The 26,268-nt window shown below is 45.7% G+C and overlaps 1 long non-coding RNA gene across 9 annotated transcripts in view; it reads left to right on the top strand.

Moving 5' to 3' along the window:
- Positions 1–26,268, top strand: part of LOC106024722 — an 80,445-nt gene that overhangs the window by 47,344 nt on the left and 6,833 nt on the right. For 7 of the 9 annotated variants that reach the window (XR_004574663.1, XR_004574658.1, XR_004574662.1 and 4 more), the window contains exons 7-21: positions 2,379–2,532; positions 5,870–7,767; positions 10,353–10,479; positions 13,637–13,771; positions 18,370–18,506; positions 18,581–18,765; positions 18,876–18,954; positions 19,045–19,312; positions 19,390–19,904; positions 19,994–20,154; positions 20,245–20,497; positions 21,041–21,112; positions 21,361–21,381; positions 21,500–21,645; positions 21,853–21,924. This is a non-coding gene — a long non-coding RNA (calmodulin-binding transcription activator 1). Of the gene's footprint in view, positions 1–2,378; positions 2,533–5,869; positions 7,768–10,352; positions 10,480–13,636; positions 13,772–18,369; positions 18,507–18,580; positions 18,766–18,875; positions 18,955–19,044; positions 19,313–19,389; positions 19,905–19,993; positions 20,155–20,244; positions 20,498–21,040; positions 21,113–21,360; positions 21,382–21,499; positions 21,646–21,852; positions 21,925–25,046; positions 25,078–26,268 lie in introns of all 9 variants that reach the window. The other 2 variants (XR_004574664.1, XR_004574665.1) reach the window with 2 other exon arrangements.

The following is a 26,268-nucleotide window of genomic DNA, read 5'->3' as shown; positions in this document are numbered from 1 at the left end:
TGTGTCTGTGTCTCTCTATACTGTCTCTGTCTCTGTGTCTGTGTCTCTCTATACTGTCTCTGTGTCTCTCTATACTGTCTCTGTGTCTGTGTCTGTGTCTCTCTATACTGTCTCTGTCTCTGTGTCTGTGTCTCTCTATACTGTCTCTGTGTCTCTCTATACTGTCTCTCTCTCTGTGTCTCTCTATACTGTCTCTGTCTCTGTGTCTCTCTATACTGTCTCTGTGTCTGTGTCTCTCTATACAGTCTCTGTGTCTGTGTCTCTCTATACTGTCTCTGTGTCTGTGTCTCTCTATACTGTCTCTGTGTCTGTGTCTCTCTATACTGTCTCTGTCTCTGTGTCTCTCTATACTGTGTCTGTGTCTCTCTATACTGTCTCTGTGTCTGTGTCTCTCTATACTGTCTCTGTCTCTGTGTCTGTGTCTCTCTATACTGTCTCTGTGTCTCTCTATACTGTCTCTCTGTCTGTGTCTCTCTATACAGTCTCTGTGTCTGTGTCTCTCTATACTGTCTCTGTCTCTGTGTCTCTCTATACAGTCACTGTGTCTGTGTCTCTCTATACTGCCTCTGTGTCTGTGTCTCTCTATACTGTCTCTGTCTCTGTGTCTCTCTATACTGTCTCTGTGTCTGTGTCTCTCTATACTGTCTCTGTGTCTGTGTCTCTCTATACTGTCTCTGTCTCTGTGTCTGTGTCTCTCTATACTGTCTCTGTGTCTGTGTCTCTCTATACTGTCTCTGTCTCTGTGTCTCTCTATACTGTGTCTGTGTCTCTCTATACTGTGTCTGTGTCTCTCTATACTGTCTCTGTGTCTGTGTCTCTCTATACTGTCTCTGTCTCTGTGTCTCTCTGTACTGTGTCTGTGTCTCTCTATACTGTGTCTGTGTCTCTCTATACTGTCTCTGTGTCTGTGTCTCTCTATACTGTCTCTGTCTCTGTGTCTCTCTGTACTGTGTCTGTGTCTCTCTATACTGTCTCTGTGTCTGTGTCTCTCTATACTGTCTCTGTGTCTTGGTCTCTTTATACTGTCTCTGTGTCTGTGTCTCTCTATACTGTCTCTGTGTCTTGGTCTCTTTATACTGTCTCTGTATGTATCTCTCTGTCTGTCACTCTGTCTGTGCCTGACATTTTCTCTTATCTCTTATATTTCTTCTTCTCTTTCATTCAAATTCAATTGAAAGGCTTTATGTAATTGTGAAAAATAACATTGCTAAAGCAAATCTCGAACACTTTCTCTTTCATTCTCTGTCTCTCATTCTGTCTGTCTGTCTGTCTGTCTGTCTCTCATTCTGTCTGTCTGTCTGTCTGTCTGTCATTCTGTCTGTCTGTCTCTCATTCTGTCTGTCAGTCTGTCTCTCAGTCTGTCTCTCATTCTGTCTGTCTCTCATTCTGTCTGTCAGTCTGTCTCTCATTCTGTCTGTCTCTCATTCTGTCTGTCAGTCTGTCTCTCATTCTGTCTGTCTCTCATTCTGTCTGTCAGTCTGTCTCTCATTCTGTCTGTCTCTCAGTCTATCATTCTGTCTGTCTCTCTCAATTCAATTTTAATTTATTTCAGTCACTTACTTTGTGTCTCTCTCATATCTGTCTTTCTTTAAATTAAATGTAACTTTAATGGCTTTAACAGCATGTGAATTTTTTTTTACATTCCCAAAGCAGGTGGAAAATAAGAAAAATAAACAACTAAGACCCTTTGTTGATGTGGGTTGTTGGTTTTGCCTTGGTAGATTGCTTTAGATATACAGTAGGGAAACTCCTGTTGTCTGCTTTCATGGTGTCTGGACACTGTGCTGGCTTCACCATGCGGTGGTTGATAACAGTATCAACTGGCTGATGTTTCAGTCTCTGCCTCCTCTTATTCCCCCACAATGTTTTGTCCTCTCTGTCTACCCATTTTAGTTTTTTAAATGGGCCGAACCCAGACATAGTATTGTTCCACTACCTGAATGTGATTAAATGTGTCTCCTGGTGTCTCTGTGTAGAACCCAGACATAGTATTGTTCCACTACCTGAATGTGATTAAATGTGTCTCCTGGTGTCTCTGTGTAGAACCCAGACATAGTATTGTTCCACTACCTGAATGTGATTAAATGTGTCTCCTGGTGTCTCTGTGTAGAACCCAGACATAGTATTGTTCCACTACCTGAATGTGATTAAATGTGTCTCCTGGTGTCTCTGTGTAGAACCCAGACATAGTATTGTTCCACTACCTGAATGTGATTAAATGTGTCTCCTGGTGTCTCTGTGTAGAACCCAGACATAGTATTGTTCCACTACCTGAATGTGATTAAATGTGTCTCCTGGTGTCTCTGTGTAGAACCCAGACATAGTATTGTTCCACTACCTGAATGTGATTAAATGTGTCTCCTGGTGTCTCTGTGTAGAACCCAGACATAGTATTGGTCCACTACCTCAACGTGCCGGCAGTGGATGACAGTGGGAAGCCGTGCGGACCGGTCCTTTGCTCCATCAACACAGACAGGAAGGAGTGGGCCAAGTGGAGCAAGGAGGAGCTTATTGGACAGCTCAAACCCATGTGTGAGTCATCTCTTTAACCCCTGAACTCAAACCCTTTTACAACCTGATCTCCCCTTCCTCTATCTTCTGTCATAGAAGAATTAATTCCCAAACTCCAAATCATTAGTTAATTATTCACATGAGCATGGTGAGAACTGTGAGTGTAGTTCCAAATCATTAGATGATTCCCTACATGAGGTATGATAAAGCTGTGAGTCTAGTTCCAAATCATTAGATGATTCCCTACACGAGGTATGACAGAGCTGAGTCTAGTTCTTCCTTTCCGATTATCGATTTGAGTAACCACACTGCCTCTCAGTGGTTATAAACTAGATTGCAGGCTGAGAAACCAGATGAAACCATATATATACACTGCTCAAAAAAACAAGGGAATACATAATCATCACAGTATAAGTCAATCAAACTTCGGGGATATTAATCTGTCCAGTTAGGAAGCATAAGTGATTGTGAATCAGTGTCACCTGTTTTGGTGCAAATGAATGTGACAACAGGTGCATTGAAGAGGCAACAGCAAGACAAACCCCAAAAAGGGAATGGTTTTGCTGGTGTTGGCCACAAAAACCTGCTCTCTCCATTTCTTTCCTGACTGATTATTCTCTAGTTTTACGTTTTGCTAGTGTCCTTGTCATTTCTGTTAGCATGAGGCGGTACCTGCAGCCCATTGAGGTTTCACAGGACAGGGACAGAGATGAGAGCATGTTCATAATGTGACAGACGTGAAAGAGTCTGGAGACGCCGTGGTGAATATTACACTGCCTGCAACATCATCCGGCCTGACCGGTTTGGCCGTGGGTCAGTGATGGTCTGGGGAGGCATATCCTTGGAGGGTCTAACCAGCCTCCGGTGCCCTGACTGCTGTTAGGTTACAGGATTTCACCCTGAGACGAATCGTCAGACCTTACACTGGTGCAGTGGGCCCTGGGTCCCTCCTGGTGCAGGACAATGCCCGGCCTCACGTGGCCAGAGTGTGTAGGCAGTTCCTGGATGACGAAGGCATTGATGCCAATTGACTGTCCTACACGTTCCCCAGACCTGAATCCTATTAAGAACCTCTGGGATGTTATGTATTGGTGCATCTGACATCGCCAAGTAGTGCCACAGACTGTCCAGGAGCTCACTGATGCCCTGATATAAGTCTGGTAGGAGATCCCCCAGAACACCATCCACCATCTCATCAGGAGCATGTCCAGTTGTTGTCGGGAGAGCATACAGGCACATGGGGGCCATACACACTACTGAGTCTCATTATGAGTTGCTGTGATTTAGTTCACGCAGAGTTGGAACAGCCAGTGATTTCAATTGTTTACTTTGAATTTTGGTGTGAGTTGAATTCAGCCCTAAAATGGTTGGTGATTTTGGTTTCCATTGAACGTTGTTACGTCATTTTGTTCTCAACGAATTTCACAATGTACAGTAAAGATTTAGAATATATTTCAATCATCGAGAGCCGATGTGTGATTTAAGTGGTCCCTTCATTTTTTAGAGCAGTGTATATGAATAACAGCCTTGGCTATCAGTGCAAGCTTACAATATTTATAGTCACAGGCCATATTCACAGGCTGAAAGTACATGGCCTTCATATTGCAGGCTGAACATACATGGCCATATTGCAGGCTGAAACTACATGGCCTTCATATTGCAGGCTGAAACTACATGGCCTTCATATTGCAGGCTGAAACTACATGGCCTTCATATTGTAGGCTGAAACTACATGGCCTTCATATTGCAGGCTGAAAGTACATGGCCTTCATATTGTAGGCTGAAAGTACATGGCCATATTGCAGGCTGAACGTACATGGCCTTCATATTGCAGGCTGAAAGTACATGGCATTCATATTGTAGGCTGAAAGTACATGGCCTTCATATTGCAGGCTGAAAGTACATGGCCTTCATCTTCACAGGCTGAAAGTACATGGCCTTCATATTGCAGGCTGAAAGTACATGGCCTTCATCTTCACAGGCTGAAAGTACATGGCCTTCATATTGCAGGCTGAAAGTACATGGCCTTCATATTGCAGGCTGAAAGTACATGGCCTTCATCTTCACAGGCTGAAAGTACATGGCCTTCATAGTCACAGGCTGAAAGTACATGGCCTTCATATTCACAGGCTGAAAGTACATGGCCTTCATATTGCAAGCTGAAAGTACATGGCCTTCATCTTCACAGGCTGAAAGTACATGGCCTTCATATTCACAGGCTGAAAGTACATGGCCTTCATATTTGCAGGCTGAAAGTAAATGGCCTTCATATTCACAGGCTGAAAGTACATGGCCTTCATATTCACAGACTGAAAGTACATGGCCTTCATCTTCACGGGCTGAAAGTACATGGCCTTCATATTTGCAGGCTGAAAGTAAATGGCCTTCATATTCACAGGCTGAAAGTACATGGCCTTCATATCACAGGCTATAAGGTCACGGGTCAAATCTAGTGCAATACGGCTCCATGACGACCTTCTGTGGTAAAGGAGAAGTCTGTCTTTCTCCTCACATTTAGAAACATTTGGCATATTTCAGTCCTTACTGAATGTTAATTTGATTTGAGGCCTCAAATAAAATATCTAAATATCTGTGTTTGTGTGTGGCTGGCTGTCTGTCCTCCTACACAGGGGAGACACGGAGGCAAAGAGTGTCTGCCCAGAATACCCAGCATTCATCAGTCATGAGTGAACATGAGTTAGAGTGGCTCTACAGTGAGCTGGAGGATTGTTGATGCTGAACACAGTCCTTTCATTTTCTACTGTTAATGTGTCTGCTTAACACCTCCTGAGGCTTGAAATGAAATGACAACACCTAAATGTTTAAAATAGGATTCAGTCAAAACAAACTGCTAGATTTAGACAGTTAAAAAAATATATTTTTGCATCTTTTGACAGCTAGGCAATATTGTTGGGTCTTGAAGGTCTCTGCCCTAGGGCAACATCTCTAACTGGTCACAGACCATTATAACATGAGAAACAACAAGTAAACTGGAAGATTTTGAAGATGGTCTCTGAACATCATCTCCAAACTTTGTGTTCAGTACTCGTGACAACAGTTTCAGTGAATCCGCTGAATCAAGCAGGTTTTATGTCAGCAGGGAACAAACCTGTGACTCTGTCCAAAGAGACACCAAACATGACCAACCAGGAAGGGAATAGCCCCACTAACTCTGCCAAGCATAGCCTCCAACCCTTTTCTGTGTTAGTGTGTTGTGATGTAACAGTGATATATCTTTTCTGTTTCTACTCTCTGTCTGTCTTCATCCTTCTCTTTCTGTCTTAACCCGCCCTTCTGTCTTTATCCCTCTTCTCCTACCCTCCTTCATATCTCTTGGTCACTGTCCTCTGTCTCCCAGGTGCCGGGAGTAGCCTGCACCAGAAATGCTCCACAGCCAAACATCGTATCATCTCCCCCAAAGTAGAAGCAAAGACAGGAGCAGGGCCGGGGCCGGGGGCGGGGTCAGGGCCGGGGGCGGGGTCAGAAGTGCAGAACAGTGATGTGTCTGAGGGGCAGACAGAGCCCAATCCTGGATCGGGAGTTAGGAGCAGAGGAGGAGGGGAGAAAAAGAATGGCAGGCTGCCCAAACCCACTCTGCTTCCCCAGAGCAGTATGGAAGTCTCCTCCACATCCACAAATCAGGTGGAGGTTCCTGACACCACACAGAGTTCCCCACTGTCAATCACCAGTGACATGACTGCTGATAGTCCTGCCCTCAGCCTGGCCAGCAGCCTATCACAAAGCTCTGCTGCTGTGTTTATGTCTGAGGTTGCCACGGTAACGGGGGATTCGGTGTACACCGCTGAACACGCCCACCTGATTGGCTCTACACATGACGCCACCAGCGCTGGGATTCTATTGGCTGTTGCACCGGACACCCAGCGCTTTGCGTTCCCTGGGAGGGTGGGTTTAAGAGAAGAAGGGGGAGAGTTGGTCCTCTCCAGCAGTCTGGACTCAGGAGGTTCTGGAGTCAACCTTCCTGAGACCAGCATGAACTTTGACCCAGACTGCTTCCTGAACAACCCTAAGCAGGGTCAGACATATGGGGGAGGAGGGGGGAAGGCAGAGGGGGACAGCTGTAAAGGTGATGAAGGTCTGCGCTGCGCTCCACAGTCAATAACGGCTAACAGCTATGTCTTCAACGCTGCACTCGTTAACAACATCAAGACCGAGGACACGCCCCTGGAACAACCTCTGGTCAATCAGAGTGGGTATGCAGGAGAGGGGGCGGGCCTGAGCCCAAGCACCGCGCTGGAGCAGATGGACTTCAGTGCCGTGATGTCATCAGCCTGTGCCCAGAGCTTGGCACAGCAGTTACACCCTCACTCCCCCAGTCTGTTCTTGCAGGCTTCACCCCAGACCCCCCTCATCCAGCCCAGCCTGCCTCAGATCAGTGCCTCAGAGACAGGCAAAGATTCAGGGGAGACCCAGGCTTATCTGGGCCTATCTACCACACCACAGACTGACATTACAGGCACCAACGGAGAACCTCACACACACATCCACCAACCTTCCCCTGACCAACATGGCAACAGTGAGGGAATTGGGCAGGGCGGGCTGGTTGGGCTGGGGAGCTTTCCTGTTGGGGGGCAGGAAATGAACAAAGACCAGCGTAACACTGGGACATCTGGGAAGGTGAATAGCCCAGAAAAAGAGCCACAGAAGAGGGCAGAGTTCCTAGTCAAGCCTGGGGAACAGCACAAGGCCTACAAAAACAACACAGGTGTTGGTGGAGGTGGAGAACAATACCTACAACCACCAACCAGGAGTGGAGGAGGACAGGGAGGACAAGAAACAGGAGGAGAGAATGACCTATTCTGTAACGGGGTCAGGGATGCAGGAGTTAACAGTTCAGTGGTGGATAGTCCTCGGTCTCTGGCCGGAGCAGCCATGGAGGGGGGGCTGTACAGCTCTACTCTCCCCCAGCCGGTTGTGGGGGAGGCTGGGGGAGCTGAGGGGACAGGAGGGGGAATCAGCCTGGAAGGCTTTGAGGCATCGTTCGGGAACCAGTTCTCTGATCTCATTAATGACTTCATCTCGGTGGAGAGCGGCGGAGGGGGGGCTGAGGTGGGGACAGGGGGCAGTGCACTCTACACCCCTGCTCTGATGCCCCAGGAGGGGGTTGGAGAGGGCCGGGGGGCAGGAGCAGCCCCCATTCAGGGTTCAGAAGTGGAGCAGGGAGCTCTGGCGTTGCTGCCAGAGGCAGGGAGGCTGTTTGGAGTGACTGACTACTCCCCAGAATGGTCTTTCCCAGAGGTGAGTCACTAGGACTTTCAGCTGAATATTTGATGATTCCACATCCTGAAATAGATCTGCAGCTCAAGAGAAACTGTAATCCATGAAGCAGTTTTCTTTCAATCAGATTTACAATTTCAGCTAATTGGTAGTAAATGTCAAATGTAATGGGGGTGTTTGAGGGTGTAAAAGAATTGTATTGTTATATCCATTTTATATCCAGTCTGTCTTCTTTTTTAAACCATCAAACGAAAATGTCACAGCTTTTCTATTTTCCTATTTACAGTATGTCCATTAATTTGGTATTGATATATCATACATGCCAAATGTTCAATTTCCTAATGTAATGCAAATACGAACATTTCAGAATTTCATTGGTAGATGGACCATTTACCATAACCGCAATATAAAGAATTCATAGTGATTTCTTAGCAATTTTCAATCATCAGTTTTGAAAATCCACCTTCCAGAAATATAACAAGGACAACCACATTTGCCCACCACTAGGGCGATCAAACCATTGCTGAAACACAAAGACCACGTAATTTGGTACAAAACAGGACTCCAAACATTTTCTGATCAGATAGTAGGCTTGTTTAACCAATAACTTAATTAGTTGAACTTTCCTGGTGCAGAAGTAAGAAAAACACTTGCTGTAGTCTATAATTGTGTCTGAAACACAATCCGTCATAATTATCTAGGCAGACTGAAAAAACACCCCAAATATTGGATTTCTCCTTCAATGACCTGTCGTGGTCCGTGTGGCTGAGCTTTGACGTCAGTGACCAGAGGGGAGAGGAGTGTAAGAGTCAGACTGGACCAGGGAGACATTAACATACAGAACAAACATATATGGAGTGGCCTCCCCACTGGACACTGATACAGACACACACGTACACACAACATCACTGCATGTGGGTAAGCTTTTGTACAGTTGTGCTCATAAGTTTGCATACAATGGCTGATTCTGATGATTTTAAAAAGCAGAAAAGAACTGTCAAAAGACCTGCGTAACAAGGTAATGGAACTTTATATTGATGGAAAAGGATATAAAAAGACATCCAAAGCCTTGCAAATGCCAGTCAATACAGTTCAATCATTTATTAGGAAGTGGAAAATTCTGGGATCTCTTGATACCAAGCCATGGTCAGGTAGACCAAGAAAGATTTCAGCCAAAACTGCCAGAATAATTGTTTGGGATACAAAGAAAAACCTGCAAGTAACCTCAGGAGAAATACAGGCTGCTCTGGTAAAAAACAGTGTTGTTGTTTCAAGGAGCACAATACAACGATACTTGAACAAAAATGAGCTGCATGGTCGAGTTGCCAGAAAGAAGCCTTTACTGCACCAATGCAAAGAAAAGCCTGGTTACAATATGCCTGATTACACCTTGACTCGCCTCACAGCTTCTGGCACACTGTAATTTGGAGTGAAGAGACGAAAGTAGAGCTTTATGGTCACAACCATATGTGCTATGTTTGGAGGGGGTCAACAAGGCCTATAGTGAACAGAATACCATCCCCACTGTGGAGCATGGTGGTGGCTCACTGATGTTTTGGGGTTGTGTGAGCTTCAAAGGCACGGGGAATCTTGTGAAAATGTATGGCAAGATGACTGCAGCATGTTATCAGAACATACTGGCAGATGATTTGCATTCTTCTGCATGAAAGCTACACATGAGATGCTCTTGGACTTACCAGCACGACAATGATCCAAGCACAAGGCCAAGTTGACCCTCCAGTGGTTACAGCATAAAAAGGTGACTGTTCTGGAGTGGCCATCATAGTCTCCTGACCTTAATATCATCGAGCCACTCCGCGGAGAAATCAAACGTGTGGTTCATGCAATACGACCAAAGATTTTACATGACCTGGAGGCCATTTTGCTTAGACAAATGGACAGCTATACCATCTGCAAGAATTCGGGGCCTCATAGACAACTGGTACAAAAGACTGCACGCCATGCATTGATACAAAAGGGGACAATACACAGTGTTAAGAACTAAGGGTATGCAGAATTTTGAACAGGGGACAGTTCATTTTTTTCTTTGTTGCCATGTTTTGTTTTATGATTGTTCCATTCTGTTATGACCTGCAGTTGATTGTGAATCCCAGAAGAAATAAAAGAAGTGTTTTGCCTGCTCACTCATGTTTTCTTTACAAAGGATACATACATTTCCGGGAAAAAAATAAGAAACCACTGCACCTTTTTCTTTCCTTTCCAAAAAAGTAGAAAAGGAATGTTTTGAGTGAGGAACAGAAGCGTTCAATTTGCAGTGGTCTCTTAATTTTAACCTTTTCTGTTCCTCACTCAAAACCTTCCTTTTCGAATTTTTTGAAAAAGTTGCCGTAGTAATTTCTTCCGGAGCTGTATATTACCAATTCTCTAAGGGTATGCAAACATTTGAACACAACTGTATGTGTGTGTTTCATTGTGACGTGTAGCATGTTTGTAAGTTGGTGAGGAGTTTCAGGGTGGGGTGAAGCATGTTTATAGTTAATGTGTGTTTCAGGTTGGGGTGAAACAATTTTTAAAGTTTGTGTGTATGTGTGTTTCAGAGTGAGATGATTTATGTGTGTAATTTAGTGTGTGTCTGTGTGTTTCAGGGTGGGGTAAAGGTTTTGATAACAGGTCCGTGGCTGGAGACTGGTAGTGAGTACAACTGTCTGTTTGACCACATCAGTGTCCCAGCTGCTCTCATACAGCCAGGAGTACTGCGCTGCTATTGCCCAGGTAACACACAAATTACACAGACACACACACTCATAATCCCAGCAGTACTGCGCTGCTACTGCTAAGATAACGCACACATGCATACACTCAAATGTATTTGTTGTCTGCAACATTTGTTGTACAACCCTGTTTCCAAAAAAGTCAGGATGCTATGTAAAATGGAATTAAAACAGAATGCACCTTTAATGTGACCTATAATGTGAACAATTCAATTGGAAAACAAACTGAAATCTTTGAGGGGGAAAAATAAAAAATAACTCACAATGACCTGCTTGCATAAGTGTGCACACACTTAAACTAATACTTTGCTAAAGCACCTTTTGATTTAATTACAGCACTTTTTGGGTAGGAGTCTATTAGCATGGCACATCTTCACGTGGCAATATTTGCCCACTCATCTTTGCAAAAGTGCTCCAAATCTGTCAGACTGCGAGGACATCTTCTGTTCACAGCCCTCTTCAGATCACCCCAGAGAAGTTCAATTGGAATCAGGTCTGGGCTCTGGCTGGGCCATTCCAAAACGTTATTCTTCTTCTGGTGAAGCCATGCTTATGTGTAATTGGATGTGTGCTTTGGGTCGTTGTCATGCTGAAAGATGAACTTCATCTTCAGCTTTCTAACGGACGCATGAAGGTTTTGTGCCAAAATTGCCTGGTATTTGGAACTGTTCAGAATTCCCTCCATCCTGATTAAGGCCCTGGTTCCAGCTGAAGAAAAACAGCCCCAAAGCATGATGCTGCTACCACCATGCTTCACTGTGGATATGGTGTTCTTTGGGTGATGTGCAGTGTTGTTTTTGCACCAAACATACCTTTTGGAATTATGGCCAAAAAGTTAAACCTTGGTTTCATCAGACCATTTTCCCACATGCTTTTGGGAGACTTGATGTTTGTTTTTGCAAACTTCAGCCGGGCTTGGAGGCTTCTGTCTTGTCACCCTACCCCATAGCCCATTCATATGAATAATACGGGAGATGGTTTTCACATGTAGCACACAGCCAGTAATTGATAGAAATTCCTGCAGTTCCTTTAATGTTGCTGTAGGCCGCTTGGAAGCCTCCATATCAGTTTTCTTCTTGTCTTTTCATCAATTTTGGAGAGACATCTAGTTCTTGGTAATGTCTCTGTTGTGTCATGTTTTCTCCACTTGATGATTGCTGTCTTCACTGTGTTCCATGGTATTTCTAATGCTTTTCTAATGCTAATTCTTTTATACTCTTCTCCTGACTGATATCTTTCAACAATGAGATCCCTTTGATGCTTTGGAAGCTCTCTGCGGGTCATTGCTTTTGCTCTGGGATGCAACTAAGAAAATGTCAGGAAAATCCTACAAGAACAGCTGAACTTTATTTGTGATTAATCAGAGTCACATTAAATGATGGCAGGTGTGTAATGACTTCTATTTAACATGAATTTGAATGTGATTGGTTAATTCTGAACACAGCCACATTCCCAGTTATAAGAGGGTGTGCACACGTATGCAACCAGGTTATTGTAAGGTTTTTATTTTTCATGTTTCCCCCTTCAAAGATTTCAGTTTGTTTTTCAATTGAATTGTTACATTATAGGTCATTCTTTTACATCACAAAAACCTGGCATTTTAACAGGGGTGTGTAGACTTTTCATATTCACTGTAGTACGAAGACAACACAAATGTTGAAAATGAAAATGTTTATTGTTCCTTAAAAAATACATGCCCACTTTGAAATTGATGCTAGCAATACATTTCAAAAACAGTTGTTTAATACAAAAAATGTCACAACTAATTAGGTTAATTGGCAACCGGTCACTAACATGATTGGGTATAAAAAGAGCATCCCAGAGGGATGATTGGGAGGGGTTCACCACTCTGTGAAAGACTGCCTGGGCAAATACAGCTCAGGAAAAAATAAGACCACTGCACATTTTTCTTTCCTTTCCAAAAAATTCAAAAAAGAAGGTTTTGAGTGAGGAACAGAAGGGTTAAAATTAAGAGATCACTGCAAATTGAACGCTTCTGTTCCTCACTCAAAACTTTCCTTTTCAACATTTGTGGAAAGGACTTTTTTTTTTCTTCCGTAGCTGTAGTGTAACAGTTGAAGAAGGATTATTTACGTTGCAAACTTTGCAAGGTTTTTTAGGAGTTTGGGGATCTCAATCTACAGTACATGATATCATGAAAAGATACAGAGAATCCAGAGAAATGACTGCATGAGCTCAGCAACACTTCGAAAAACCCCTGTCTGTGAACACAGTTTGTCGCTGCATCCACAAATGCAAGTTAAAATTCTACCATGCAAATAAGAAACCATATAGAAACAAGATCCAGACATGATGCATTTCATTTAAGATAGACTGAGGCATTTAAGTGGAAAACTGTCCTGTGGTCTGACAAATAAAAATGATTTCTGAGAATCATGGACGCTGCGTCCTCTGGCCTAAAAGGAAAGGGATCATGTGGCTTCTTATCAGTGCACAGTTCAAAGGCCAGCAACCGTGATCGTATTGGGGTGCATCAGTGCACGTGGCATGGGTGACTTGCACATCTGTGAAGGCACCATTAATGCTGAACAATATATACAGGTTCTGAAGCAACTTATGCTACCATCCAGACGTCTTTTTCAGGGAAGGCCTTGCTTATTTCAACAAAACAATGCCAAACCACATTCTGCACATATTACAACAGCATGGCTCCATAGTAAAACAACTCTGGGAGCTAAACTGGCCCGCCTGCAGTTCAGACCTGTCACCCATTGAAAACCTTTGGTGCATTATGAAACAAAAAATACGACAAAGGAGATCCCAAACTGTTGAGCAGCTGAAATCCTTTATAAAACAAGAATGGGAAAACATTTCACTTTCAAAAATAATTTGGTCTTCTAAGCTTACAGACGCTTACAGAGTGTTGTTAAAAGAAGAGGAGATGCGACACAGTGGTAAACATGCCTCTGTCCAAACTTTATTGAAATGTGTTGCTGACATCAAATTCAAAATGGGCAAAAAAATCCAATTCAAATGGGCAAATTCACAATAGCATTTCTCAGTTTCACAATTTGATATGTTGTCTTTGTACTATTTTCATCATTGCATTCTGTTTTTATTTGCATTTTACGCAGCGTCCAAACTTTTAGAAACAGGGTTGTAATACTAATCCCAGTTTGTTTGGGTGTGTGTCCTAGCCCATGACACAGGTCTGGTGATGCTTCAAGTGGCTCTGGGTGGAGATGTTATCTCCTCCTCTGTGGTGTTTGAGTATAAGGCTCGAGACCTGCCAGCCCTGCCCTCCTCACAACACGACTGGTTATCCCTGGATGGTGAGTATGATACAGGCCTGTTTCAGCACCATGGACAATGCCACAGACACTCTGCTTGATAAAAAGTGTGTTCTTTTATGAAAGGCCGTGTTGTATGAGTTTCATATATTAGTGGCGTTTGACACTCACAGACAACATGGAAGGCTGAATTCAAAGGTTTGGAAAGAATGTGTGAGTTCTAATGTAGTGGTGGCACTGGACAGAATGTGTGGGTTCTAATTTAGTGGTGGCACTGGACAGAATGTGTGGGTTCTAATGTAGTAGTGGCACTGGACAGAATGTGTGGGTTCTAATCTAGTGGTGGCACTGGACAGAATGGGTGGGTTCTAATTTAGTGCTGGCACTGGACAGAATGGGTGGGTTCTAATTTAGTGCTGGCACTGGACAGAATGTGGGGGTTGTAATCTAATGGTAGCACTGGACTGAATGGGTTCAAATCTACCAGTAACAATGGACAGTACGTGTGTATTTCATCTACCTGGTTACACTGGACATGGGATATGGGTTTTAATCTTCCTGGTGACAGTGGAAAGGAAAATAGATGTTCCTTTCAGTACTGGCAGCACAACTAGCCTTGAACCACTCGGTTTAAGAGAAGTGTTTTCCAAAAGGCATTGTCCACTGCCTGTTGTTATTTGTTTAATAAAATCTAAAATGTGTTCTACACTATTCCCTTCAGGAAACCTTTGTGAGAGAGGCATTATATAGTAAATGTACAGGTGCCATATGGACGACTTTATGCTCTGAGTCTGTGATTGCAGTTCTTTTCAACTTTTACAACATACTCTTGACATTCTGGAATGGCAATGCCATTTTCTGACTCTAAACTCCTCAGATGGATTAACTGTGTTTAGTGTTTCTCTGCCAATATTTTCCCTCAAGCCCATTTACCCTTCTGAATTTTTGGAAACACTAGGCTACCCTGTGAAACAAGGTGTTTCAATTCTGCCATGCCTTTAATTTAGGACGTGCGTTTATTTGAATCCTTTCGCTCCAGTTTATGTGATGGATACGCTAAGAAGGTGGCCTGTTCTGTCGCCCGCATTGCGGAGAGAGAATGAGAAGACAGAGAGAGAGAGAGGGAGAGAAAGAGAGAGAGATAGAGAGAGTGAGATGAGAGACGGAGAGAGAAGAGCGGCAGTGCGGCAATGCGTCTACAGAAAGACACCACTGCGGTCTACATAAAGAGAACACTCCACAATGCTTGGATGCTTAATGCAGCTACATTTCGATTGTGATGGGATTTTTGCCAGTGTCCACTCATAGTCTGTACAAAGCGGAATATCGACAAATAATAATTCATTATTATTTCCACAGCGCAGGCTGTGGATAGACGCCATTTCTGTGCATAGCCGCTCCCTACATAATCTCGACCAGACCGACCGAATGAAAGACGTAGCAAGAGTGGTCGGTCGCCCCATATTGAGGCTGGTTTCAATGATTTACTAACATTTTAGAATGCAACCTAAGAGATTATTAACCTACTGATAATGTCTTTCCTATTTCCATTATAACCTACTCACGCCTGAGAGACTTCACTGTCATCTGTGCCTTTGTTAAAAAAGCGTCTGGTCAAGCTACTGTAGCTATTGCTCCTGACTTCTGTGTTTCATTATTTTCTCTCCCAGCGATAATGACTGATACGACGGTTGCTTGCGGACCTATATTTAACCAGGGGCGTCTGTTTCCCTGCGGCGAGACGAGATTGAACGTCATTTCTGTTTACGCACCTAACGGTTTTCGGGGAAAGAAACGGCGCGAAATGGGAAGGGGAGGGTAGAGACCCTCTCTCCACTCTTCCACTTTGTTATATTGTTGTTGCATGGTAGCAAGCGTCGCACGCCTCAAACTAAAAGAGGACTGAAACACAAGAAGAAGGACAGTGTCAAAGAGCACTATTTGAGCTTCCCGGTTAGTAGCTTTATACTATTCTGTTTAAATTGACTTTTAGCTGTCGTTGTTTTGTGTAATTACCTAGGAATGAGTGTTTGGGGAATGAAAGACTCAGAGATGCTAGAGCGATTTAGAGGATTTTTGTTTATCACATTTTCGCCTTTCACTGACTGGTGTAGTAGGCTATAATTCGGGAATATGCGTGAGCTCATTGCGTTTGTCGTTGTCAATAATGTACCTGGTAATTGCTCATAGTTCCTCATCGTGGGACACTGGTATAACCTGTGTAAATGGTCAACCGCTTGATAATGTTATGTACATTTACAGTCAAATTATTAGGCTAACACGCTTGCTGGGAAAGATACGTTATCTTTCCTCCTCACTCTTTCTCTTTTTTGACTGTCAACTTCTAAAATAGGACTTCAATTAGCCTAATGTCTGACACGGTCTGTAGGCTATGGTCCTTTTAGCTCATCCGTTTGGACTTTCTGTTGTCGTTCTGTGCCTGGCCAATTCACTTTTTGTAAAGACACAGGCCCACATGTAGGGTAATTAACTAACAACTTGTAAACTAAGTTAATAAACGTAAAGGAGAGGGAGTACGTTCTGAAATACGTCCACAATGCTTAAAGTGTGATAGCCTGTATTTTGATTTTATAACGAGTGGTGGATAACACAGCAGTGAGTTTAGGCTGATATGTGCTGAAAGCCTATGGTAAACTATTAACTGTAGTCAAGCTTCAAGATTGAACAAGAAAACATTGTTATTCTGACTATTCAAATCACAATAATGTATTAGGATGTAGACTAGGTAAAGAAGTGGGTCAAAAGTCTTCAAACTTTTCTCTATCTAATTCTAGTTTGCCATTGTCTGTACCAGCAAATTGATCATATCAAATATATCAATAAATATTGGACAAGTGTAGCGTCAGCAATGGTCATGTATCCACTGGCAAGGACGGTTTCCTCCCTGGACACTGACAGGCTCTGACTGTGTGGGTCCCCGGGGGCATCAGAGGACGGGAGGACGGTGTGAATGGGGAGGATTGACGGGCCTGGACTATGGGAAAAGTGACTAACACACATACAAACATATCAAGCGAGCCACACAAATGTGTTTGTTGATTGGGACACACAGGTTTGTAGTTACAGACATGCAGACAGAAACACTTTGCTGCCTGTGTCCAAGTTGGGAGGGTGAGTCCGTGTGGTTCCTGAGTCATTGGTGACTAGTGACAGGCTACACTGGCAGAAGACTAATAACACAACATACTCATTCAGACAGACTACAGGATTAACCTGTCTGTCCATCCAATGTGTGGGTACCAAAACCAGGGGTTTGACAGTTTACCCACCGTTTGTGGACAAACGTATTGAAAGTATAAGGAGCTTGTCCCACTCCAGGGCATCAGTTCAGCCACCTATCTACGCTACTGATTCCAACTGTATTAAACAGTGTGTGGTGACCAGACCATGGGAGCCCACTGACCTTACGGCGTTTGTCTGGGAAGCTAATATGTTGAGTTTGTTTTTCTGTTCATTCAGATGAGCTCTCTGTGTTGAGTAGCTGGCTGCCCGTATGCTCCGTTGTGATTGGCTGTAGTACTTGCTTTACGGGGGAGGAGCTCTTATGTCATAGCTGTCACCCTGCCCCCTTTGCCTCCTTCGTGTGCCGCATCCGGAGAGAGAGGACCAGAGAGAGGGAGGGAGGGAGACCGAGAGAGAGAGCAGTAGAGAAAAGAGGGCGAGAAAGAAAGAGAGGCGTTTTGAGAGGGAGGGGGAGAAAGACAGAGCAGCAGGTGGGGATGACATAATCTGCACTGCAGCAACACTGCAGTAGTATTTGAACAAAGACGCGCGCAAGTACACACACATACAAACGAACAGCCATAGAAAGCTTGGTTTTTCATGTTTTAAACCAAGTCCGGCCTGTTTCTCTTGCTATGGGATAAAGGACACCCTGTGAACGGAGTAATGATGATCTCCCCATATAACGCCAAGCAGAAGGTGGTTAAAACTCGCAGAAGTCTTTGCCCTTATTTTTGTAATTGTTTAAAAAAGAAACTGCCTTTGATGATTTGTCAGTATCTCCAACTGGGAGAAGGCTAAAACCACTGTGTTCTCCTGGGTTTTTCCTTTCAGAAGAACTCAGTTGTTTGGGGAATTGCATACATTTTTGTTACTTAAACTTCTTGGGAACTTTTACAGGGGAGAAAGAGTCTGACGGATACAGTATTTTTTTTTTTTTAAAGAAAACCATGCTAGCAGAAGCAGACTTGCAACCATGTGCAGTAGGTGAGGATGTCATGTCTGTCCTGCCCATGAGACAGCCGGCGTGTGAGTTGGAAGAGCACTGGGCGAGTAACTGAAAGGGTACTTGATTGAATTCCAGAGCCTACATAGAATTCCAGAGCCTACATAGAATTCCAGAGCCTACATAGTGAAAATGCTGTTGTTCTGTCCTTGAGCAAGGTGGTCAATGATGTCTGACCCCTGACTGTGACCTCCCTCTTTGAAGGTGTCCTAAGGAGAGTGGAATATAAAAAAAAACACATTTCCAGTTCAGACTCATATTAAAGAGCTAACAGCAAGCAGTTACTTTACCACTGTAACATTAACGGGCCACGTTGTTCTCTTATTATAACAAGTCAAATCAGCTGGTCCCACTTGTCCAATCACAATGCGGCCCTTGTGTGTTTCCATAGATACCCAGTTCAGGATGTCCATTCTGGAGCGTCTGGAGCAGATGGAACAGAGGATGGCTGAGATAACCAATCACCATCAGACCTCTGAAAGCTCATCCACCACGGGCGGAGGAGGTCTAACTGACCACCAGGCCCAGGTAACGCAGATGGTCGGTTGATAAATGAATACATTTATTGTTCGATTGATCGACTGACCCCTGTCCCTTCCCAGCTCTCCCCAGCCGAGGGTTCGTTCGAAGGCCGCGTGGTGGTGGTGTGCGAGAAGATGATGACCCGCCCCTGCTGGGTTTCCTCCAATCAGCTGATCCACAGCCGGAGCTCCCGGGGCATGACCCTGTTGCACCTGGCCGCGGCCCAGGGCTACGCGGGGTTAATACAGACACTCATCCGCTGGCGGTGAGAATCACACACACGCACACATACACACGCACACAAACACACGCACACAAACACACGCACACTGGTACATTAGAATATGACTCCAACCTGACTCCTCTGTTCCTCAGCACCAAACATGCAGACAGCATAGATCTGGAGTTAGAAGTGGACCCTCTCAATGTGGACCACTTCTCCTGCACCCCCCTGGTAAGGGACAGTGTGTGAGGGCGTTGGCGGCGCTACGTGAACGTGTGTGTTTATTGACCGCTGTGTGGGTAATGGCTTTCTGCTCGGCAGATGTGGGCCTGTGCTCTGGGTCACACAGAAGCCGCTCTGGTTCTGTACCAGTGGGACCCCAGAGCGTTGGCCATCCCGGACTCGTTGGGCCGCCTGCCACTCAGTATTGCACGCTCACGGGGACACACTCAGTTGGCCGAGCTCCTGGAGCAGCTGCAGCAGGCTCCTCCTACTCAGGATCCGCCCACCTTCACCTGGATGGACAGATGGAGCCGCGAATCAGAGCCCAGTCCACAGCGTGATAGCGTCGCCCCCACCTCTACCCCAGGTGAAAAGGGGTTACCTTGGTTACATCTTGGTATTTAACCAGGAGGATTGCTGTCTCACAATTCTTTGTCTCTCCAGACTTGAGGAGAACCAGGACAGAACCCCAGCAGAGCACCCAGGACCAGGGTCAGGTTCAGACCTGGGCTCACCAGGGCCAAACCCAGCTGCAGCGCCAACACAGGAGCCCACAGGATAACCAGGAAGAGACTCCACCAGCCAAGAGACTCAGGCTCAGCCTGAAGGCCCAGCCATGGCCAGACAACTCCCCAAAGCCCCCTCACACGTCATCTCATCCCCCGAAACCCACACGCTCTGAGTTGCCCAACCTCAGCCCCCTCAACACTGTTAAAAGCAGCTCCGACTCCCCAAACCCCCACACCCCCAACCCCCCTCTCTCCCACCTGCAGGCCAGGTTAGGGGGGTCAGGGGGTGGCAGCAGGTATAGCTTGCGGCAGGCTCTTGGGAGGCGGAGTTTAGCCAGGAGGATCCTGGGAAAGGAGAGACTGTCCCATCGTCTGCATCAAAGGGGCGTATCCACCAGGGGGGAGGAGGCAGAATTGCTGACCTTCCAGGAGGACAGTGAAGACCTACAGGTAGGAGGGGCTTAACTTAATGTGACCATTGACCTAACACTACTCAGCACTAGCTTCATTCATTTTTATGGTGTGGGTGTTTGCTGCAGATGAACATGATGACACTGGCAGAACAGATCATGGAGGCCACTCCTGACAGGATCAAACAGGAAGGATTTGTCGCCAAGGAGACTCAGACGTTACCCCCAGAGTCAGTTGGGGTCAGCGGTGATGTCAGCTGGTTGGCTAGTTACATTAGTGATGTGGAGCGGTGAGTGCAGAACAGGCCTCTTCCTGCATGAGACTGGGATATTGTATGTTACAACCAACACTTCCACTCATATCGCATCTGCTCCTTCAGGTTCCTGTACTCCAGGCACCAGCTTCCCAGCCCAAGCCCCATACCAAGCCCAGTCTCTGGGCCCGAGGATCAGGAAAGTCCCCTGGCTCCGCAAGGCCTACCCTCGCCAGCCGATTGGAGCTCCTTCCTGCATGCATCTTTCAGAGGGGATTGCCCAGACCCCAACCCCGCCCACCTCAGTTTGACAGAGGCAGAGCAAAGAGAACTGTATGAGGCTGCAAGACACGCCCACAACACCCTCAGAAAGTACAAGGTATGGATAAAAACGACCTAATTTCGTCATTTACTAAAATGTACTAAAAGCCAAAGAAGATGCTGTTCTTGGTCCCCCACCTGGTCCGCAGGTGGATGGGTATATGGGTGGATGGGTACATGGGTGGATGTGTACATGTGTGGATGGGTGGATGGGTACATGGGTGGATGGGTAAATGGGTGGATGGGTACATTGGTGGATGGGTGGATGGGTAAATGGGTGGATGGGTACATGGGTGGATGGGTACATGGGTGGATGGGTACATGGGTGGATGGGTAAATGGGTGGATGGGTACATGGGTGGATGGGTAAATGTGTGGATGGGTACATGGGTGGATGTCTGAATTCACCCTGCATTAGCAGAGCATGCACTGCACTGCAAATCATTTTCTATTGCTCACTTTTCCCTCACACAAATGTTGCTGTCTGTTAACTGCAACAAGATTGAAAGAATCCAGTGGTTATAAACATTGGGGTCTGCTAGCCTTGGCTCATATGTCCACTCTTGGTCTTGCCCGTGTTTACAACTCCATCTTTTTTCTAGGGCCGGCCAATCCAGGAGCAACGTAAAGAGACAGTAGCAGTGGTCCAGCGCTGCTATAAGAAATACAAACAGGTAGAGTTACTAAATCCACCTCAGATCAGACCAATCACAAGAACATATCATCCCCCATTTTCCAATCAGCACCATGCAGCACAGTTTTCAGTCAGGACAGCTCAGATCTACTCTGAAAAACCATCTACTGCAGGTCAAGTTTGGTGCACTGTGACTGGATGTCCTCTCTCACTCCCTGTCATCTCTATCTCTTTTTGCCTCCTTTTCACTCTATCTGTCTCACCCTATCTCTCAATCTCTCTGTCAAGCTGTCATGGATAGCCTTGAAGGTAGTGTCCCTCTCGCTCTCTCAATCTCTACGTCTTTATTCTATAACACATTGTTTGAATGTACATTATGTTGAAATTGTTGACCATAAATGCACTAGTCTACTGTTATGTCTTTCAGTATGCACTTTATAAGAGGATGACGCTGGCAGCCATCCTGATACAGAGCCGCTTCCGCAGTTTTCATGAACAGAGGAAGTTCCAACAGAGCCGCAGAGCAGCAGTCCTGATCCAGCAGCACTACCGCAACTACAGACACTCCCTAAGGTACTGACACTACCGTAGCTACAGACACTCCCTAAGGTACTGACACTACCACAGCTACAGACACTTTAAGGTACTGACACTACCACAGCTACAGACACTCTCTATGGTACAAACACTACCACAGCTACAGACACTCTCTAAAGTACTGACACAACCGCAGCTACAGATACATCCAGAGCACCCTGACAGTTGTCTGTCATCTTGCAGCAGTCTTCTGACTAAGAGACAGAACCAGGCTGCCCGCAAGATCCTGAGGTTCCTGCTCCGATGCCGCCACAGGTACTAATACACACTACCTTCTTCTGGTGTCAGACCAGCTGTCACTACATCACTCATACACACTACCTTCTTCTGGTGTCAGACCAGCTGTCACTACATCACTCATACACACTACCTTCTTCTGGTGTCAGACCAGCTGTCACTACATCACTCATACACACTACCTTCTTCTGGTGTCAGACCAGCTGTCACTACATCACTCATACACACTACCTTCTTCTGGTGTCAGACCAGCTGTCACTACATCACTCATACACACTACCTTCTTCTGGTGTCAGACCAGCTGTCACTACATCACTCATACACACTACCTTCTTCTGGTGTCAGACCAGCTGTCACTACATCACTCATACACACTACCTTCTTCTGGTGTCAGACCAGCTGTCACTACATTACTAATACACACTACCTTCTTCTGGTGTCAGACCAGCTGTCACTACATCACTCATACACACTACCTTCTTCTGGTGTCATACCAGCTGTCACTACATCACTCATACACACTACCTTCTTCTGGTGTCAGACCAGCTGTCACTACATCACTCATACACACTACCTTCTTCTGGTGTCATACCAGCTGTCACTACATCACTCATACACACTACCTTCTTCTGGTGTCAGACCAGCTGTCACTACATCACTCATACACACTACCTTCTTCTGGTGTCAGACCAGCTGTCACTACATCACTCATACACACTACCTTCTTCTGGTGTCATACCAGCTGTCACTACATCACTCATACACACTACCTTCTTCTGGTGTCAGACCAGCTGTCACTACATCACTCATACACACTACCTCCTTCTGGAGTCAGACCAGCTGTCACTACATTACTAATACACATTACCTCCTTCTGGTGTCATACCAGCTGTCACTACATCACTCATACACAGTACCTCCTTCTGGTGTCATACCAGCTGTCACTACATCACTCATACACACTACCTTCTTCTGGTGTCAGACCAGCTGTCACTACATCACTCATACACACTACCTCCTTCTGGTGTCAGACCAGCTGTCACTACATTACTAATACACATTACCTCCTTCTGGTGTCAGACCAGCTGTCACTACATCACTCATACACAGTACCTCCTTCTGGGGTCAGACCAGCTGTCACCACATCACTCATACACACTACCTCCTTCTGGTGTCATACCAGCTGTCACTACATCACTCATACACACTACCTCCTTCTGGAGTCAGACCAGCTGTCACTACATCACTCATACACACTACCTCCTTCTGGAGTCAGACCAGCTGTCACTACATTACTAATACACATTACCTCCTTCTGGTGTCATACCAGCTGTCACTACATCACTCATACACACTACCTCTTTCTGGTGTCAGACCAGCTGTCACTACATCACTCATACACACTACCTCTTTCTGGTGTCAGACCAGCTGTCACTACATCACTCATACACACTACCTCCTTCTGGTATCGGACTAGCTGTCACTACATTACTAATACACACTACCTTCTTCTGGTGTCATACCAGCTGTCACTACATCACTAATACACACTACCTTCTTCTGGTGTCAGACCAGCTGTCACAATGTCACTAATACACACTACATCCTGGTGTCAGACTAGCTGTCACTACATTACTAATACACAGTACCTCCTTCTGGTGTCAGACCAGCAGTCACTACATTACTAATACACACTACCTTCTTCTGGTGTCAGACCAGCTGTCACAATGTCACTAATACACACTACATCCTGGTGTCAGACTAGCTGTCACTACATTACTAATACACAGTACCTCCTTCTGGTGTCAGACCAGATGTCACTACATCACTCATACACACTACCTCCTTCTGGTGTCATACCAGCTGTCACTACATCACTCATACACACTACCTCTTTCTGGTGTCAGACCAGCTGTCACTACATCACTCATACACACTACCTCCTTCTGGAGTCAGACCAGCTGTCACTACATTACTAATACACATTACCTCCTTCTGGTGTCATACCAGCTGTCACTACATCACTCATACACACTACCTCTTTCTGGTGTCAGACCAGCTGTCACTACATCACTCATACACACTACCTCTTTCTGGTGTCAGACCAGCTGTCACTACATCACTCATACACACTACCTCTTTCTGGTGTCAGACCAGCTGTCACTACATCACTCATACACAGTACCTCCTTCTGGTGTCATACCAGCTGTCACTACATCACTCATACACACTACCTCCTTCTGGTGTCAGACCAGCTGTCACTACATCACTCATACACAGTACCTCCTTCTGGTGTCAGACCAGCTGTCACTACATCACTCATACACAGTACCTCCTTCTGGTGTCATACCAGCTGTCACTACATCACTCATACACACTACCTCCTTCTGGTGTCAGACCAGCTGTCACTACATCACTCATACACACTACCTCCTTCTGGTATCGGACTAGCTGTCACTACATTACTAATACACACTACCTTCTTCTGGTGTCATACCAGCTGTCACTACATCACTAATACACACTACCTTCTTCTGGTGTCAGACCAGCTGTCACAATGTCACTAATACACACTACATCCTGGTGTCAGACTAGCTGTCACTACATTACTAATACACAGTACCTCCTTCTGGTGTCAGACCAGCAGTCACTACATTACTAATACACACTACCTTCTTCTGGTGTCAGACCAGCTGTCACAATGTCACTAATACACACTACATCCTGGTGTCAGACTAGCTGTCACTACATTACTAATACACAGTACCTCCTTCTGGTGTCAGACCAGATGTCACTACATCACTCATACACACTACCTCCTTCTGGTGTCATACCAGCTGTCACTACATCACTCATACACACTACCTCTTTCTGGTGTCAGACCAACTGTCACTACATTACTAATACACACTACATCCTGGTGTCAGACCAACTGTCACTACATCACTAATACACACTACATCCTGGTGTCAGACCAGCTGTCACTACATCACTATATATCTCTAGCATGGCCGTACCCCAACCCTCCTCGCTCCAACCCAGTGTGTTTGTGTCTGTGTCTGTGTGTGTTTGTGTGTGTGTCTGTGTGTGTTTGTGTCTGTCTGTGCTAATCGTCGGTGTTGTTTGCTGTTTCTGTGAAGCCCCTTGATGGACCATAGACCACTCAAACGGGTAAGTAGGCACCAGTAACTCAGTTTGGGCTTCTCTTACTCCTTCTCTTTACCTGGTTCTTACTTTCTCATGCTCTCTCTCTCGCTCTCTTCCTCTAGCTCCCCATCCCTCTCTCCCTCTCTCTCCCTCTCTCTCCCTCTCTCCCTCTCTCTCTCTCCCCTCTCTCTCCCTCTCTCTCCCTCTCTCTCTCTCCCCTCTCTCTCCCTGTGGCTGATGCCTGTTTGCATGTCAGCTCTCTGAAAGGGAGAGAGGAAACTCAGGGTCAGTCCAAACCTGAGACACACTCTCTTTCTCTGTCTACCTCCCTCCCTCTCCTCCACACTCTCCTCCTCCCTCTCCTCCACTCTCTCCTCCTCCCTCTCCTCCACTCTCTCCTCCTCTCTCTCCCTGGCTTCTTCTCTTCTCTCCCTCTACACCTCTCAGGAGGTTGCTGAATGATGCTGGTATTGCTGCATGACTGACAGACAGGGGCGGGTCTTGCTTCTTTACTTCCAGGGAGTGGGGCATGCTTTGAGTGACATTGCTTCCTATGTGGGAGGAGCTTCTCTCTTGTTTGGTCTGCCCCAGGAAATCCTGCTCTTATGTTTGGCTTTGTGGGTGAAGGGTTGTATTTCTGTGTATGGGTGTGTTAGGAGACCGCCCACCTTAAGTCTTGTGAAAACAGTAACTGAGTGTGATCATCAGACTGGTGTGTGGAGTTTGTCTGACCATCAGACTGGTGTGTGGAGTGTGTGTCTGATCATCAGACTGGTGTGAGTGTGTGTCTGACCATCAGACTGGTGTGAGTGTGTGTCTGACCATCAGACTGGTGTGAGTGTCTGTCTGACTATCAGACTGGTGTGAGTGTGTGTCTGACCATCAGACTGGTGTGAGTGTCTGTCTGACTATCAGACTGGTGTGAGTGTGTGTCTGACCATCAGACTGGTGTGAGTGTGTGTCTGACCATCAGACTGGTGGGGGTGTGTGTGTCTGACCATCAGACTGGTGTGTGTGTGTGTCTGACCATCAGACTGGTGTGAGTGTCTGTCTGACCATCAGACTGGTGTGAGTGTGTGTGTCTGACCATCAGACTGGTGTGAGTGTGTGTCTGACCATCAGACTGGTGTGTGGAGTGTGTGTCTGACCATCAGACTGGTGGGAGTGTGTGTGTCTGACCATCAGACTGGTGTGAGTGTGTGTCTGACCATCAGA

Source organism: Esox lucius, chromosome 17 (genome assembly GCF_011004845.1).
Source record: "Esox lucius isolate fEsoLuc1 chromosome 17, fEsoLuc1.pri, whole genome shotgun sequence".
Lineage (NCBI taxonomy): Eukaryota > Metazoa > Chordata > Actinopteri > Esociformes > Esocidae > Esox > Esox lucius.
Note: the sequence above shows the minus strand (reverse complement) of the source record. Positions and strands in the feature narration are given on the sequence as shown.